Here is a 2477-nt window from a genome sequence, read left to right on the forward strand (position 1 = left end):
TTAATGCTTTTTAATAAAAGGGTAAAGTCTTTAAAGAGACAGAATACAGATATAGTCATATATTAAGAAAGTTATAAACACTACGTAAAAATGGAAAATTCACTGAGAGTCTGGATTATGTATATTATTGAGTTTTCTTTGAATTTTTTAACTGTGAAGTAGCTAAGTACAGAGAGACATTTCATTGTATGGGCTGCTACACTAAAGCAGCATGTATGTTGTAAAGGTATGTTGGTTCACAATTTGGGTCTAAGGACATGTTGCTTGAGAAAAGAGGTTCTTCTTTTGTTTTCACAAAAGATGAGAAACTGTGGATTACTTCCAGGTGAATATGGTTTCATACACCAAGACCCCCTTGAAAAATCGCCATGAATACCCTCAAAAATTTACTTCACTCAACTGCTGACTGAGATGAACCTAGTACACAGGATACTCCATGAGAGACCTAATTAACAGTGCCCTCAAACAGCAGGAAGTAGTTTGGAGAGAAATAACTACTCCCATATTCCCAAATATTGTTTATAAATGTTCTTTTACATTTAAAGGGAGATATGATATAGATATAATTTGCATTGGTATGGATCTTGGTTTATTGATACAAATATGAGGTCAATTTTGTTATATGTATTTCTGATCTTCATTAAGGTACTGTGATTATGTAGTTCATTTAAAAATGTAATATATACTTAAATATAGGCTAATAGCTAATCATCTATATCATCTATAATAGTCAAGCTTGTAGTCATGTTATATTTTCTAGCTATATTTCAATTAGATAGGTATTCTTCAAATCTTTCAAAGACCTTCAGAATATGGCATTTAAAATGTTTTAATAACTTAGGACTTTTCATGACAATGGGGCACATATGCTCCTGGCAGCACCAATTACTTGAAGAGGAAGATGGGCATTGAAGAGACTCCTTATGGAGTTTGTTAGAAGAACTGGACATGCAGGATTCACAGAGAAATGACTGCTGAACTTGCCTAAAAGTGAGACAATCCTTTGGAGTTCATGCTGCATGAAAGAGTCTGTGAGACATTCTGCAGGACACAGAAGAAAGTGACTGGCCAACTTCCAATATAGGCGGAATGGTCTTTGAAATTTCCTGCTTCATGGAAAAGTCTGCTGGATACGATGGGCCTGTAGGCTAAAAATGGATGCCCAAAAGGCACAGAAAAACTTTGGGTGACTATCCAGGCAGCAAGATGTCTGTCATTTCTAGAGTTCTGGAAGTTGCTTACATGGCACTTCCTGTTTACTTAGGTAATATATCCTTCTAGAGTCTTTGATGAAATTAAAGAATATATAGATAGTTATAGCTATAGTTTTCCTTAGCTATAATAAAAGATAAAGTAATAGAAATATTGTAACTATAATTATTGCTTGATACCTGTTTTGTTATATGTAGTTTTGCTATGTTAAAGTTAAAGCCTTCCTTTTTGTTTAAACAGAAAAGGGAAAATGTTGTAGGTTGTAGGAGGTCCTTCTGTCTATGTGTTACTTTCACTGGTTAATAAAGGAACTTCCTTGGCCTGTTGATAGGGCAGAACTTAGATAAGCAGGGAAGACAGAACGGAATGCTGGGAGAAAGAAGGTTAGAGTCAGAGAGAGACACCATGGATCCTCTACCTGAGAAAGACACCGGTTAGAATTTTACCCAGTAAGCCACTGCCACATAGCAATATACAGATTAATAGAAATGGGTTAAATTAAGATGTAAGAATTAACCAATAAGAAACTAGAGCTAATGGGCCAAGCACTGATTTACTTAATACAGTTTCTGTGTGGTTATTTCGGGGCTAAGATAGCCAGGCAACCAGGACAAACAAGCAGGCCCTCCTCTTACAGATTACAACAGGAAAACTTTTACATAAAGTCAAAATCATCTTGTCTAGGCACTACGAATAGCAATCTTTTTCATTAAAAATATGTGAGCAAGGTTGCAGGTCATCTCACTAAATTCAAGTTACTAATAACTATCTTAGTGATTAAAAGAGTAAGACAATCGTGATTCATAGACTTGCAATCACTAGCCATTTTTATCTCAAAGTCTATACTTGTAAAATGTAAAGATCCTGGAAATAGAGAGATGGTTCTGCAGTTAAGAGCACTTGTTGCTCTTCCAAAGGACCTCGGTTTGCTGTCTAGCTTTTAATATCAGACAGCTCACAACTATGACTAGCTCCAGGAAATCTGACACCCTGTTCTGGCCTCTTTTGACACCTCCACATAATTGGTATATATAAATAATTCCAACCCTTGGGTGACAGAGGCAAATGGATCTCTTGTGAGTTTGAGGTCAGCCTGGTAATCATTATAATGTCCAGACCAACCAGGGTTACACAGTAAGACTCTGTCTCAGTAGTATTAGTAATAATCATAATAAAAATAGATCATTTTATTTATTTATTTTTTTTTTCGGTTTTTCGAGACAGGGTTTCTCTGTGGTTTTGGAGCCTGTCCTGGAACTAGCTCT

General features: G+C 35.8%; 1 protein-coding gene across 5 annotated transcripts in view; it reads right to left on the minus strand.

The window, feature by feature from the left end:
* The window catches only part of Cnot6l (CCR4-NOT transcription complex subunit 6 like), a 79272-nt gene that overhangs the window by 32213 nt on the left and 44582 nt on the right, over window positions 1-2477 (minus strand). The gene's annotated exons all lie outside the window — the stretch shown is intronic.

This window comes from Microtus ochrogaster, linkage group LG1 (assembly GCF_000317375.1).
Source record: "Microtus ochrogaster isolate Prairie Vole_2 linkage group LG1, MicOch1.0, whole genome shotgun sequence".
Taxonomy (NCBI): domain Eukaryota; kingdom Metazoa; phylum Chordata; class Mammalia; order Rodentia; family Cricetidae; genus Microtus; species Microtus ochrogaster.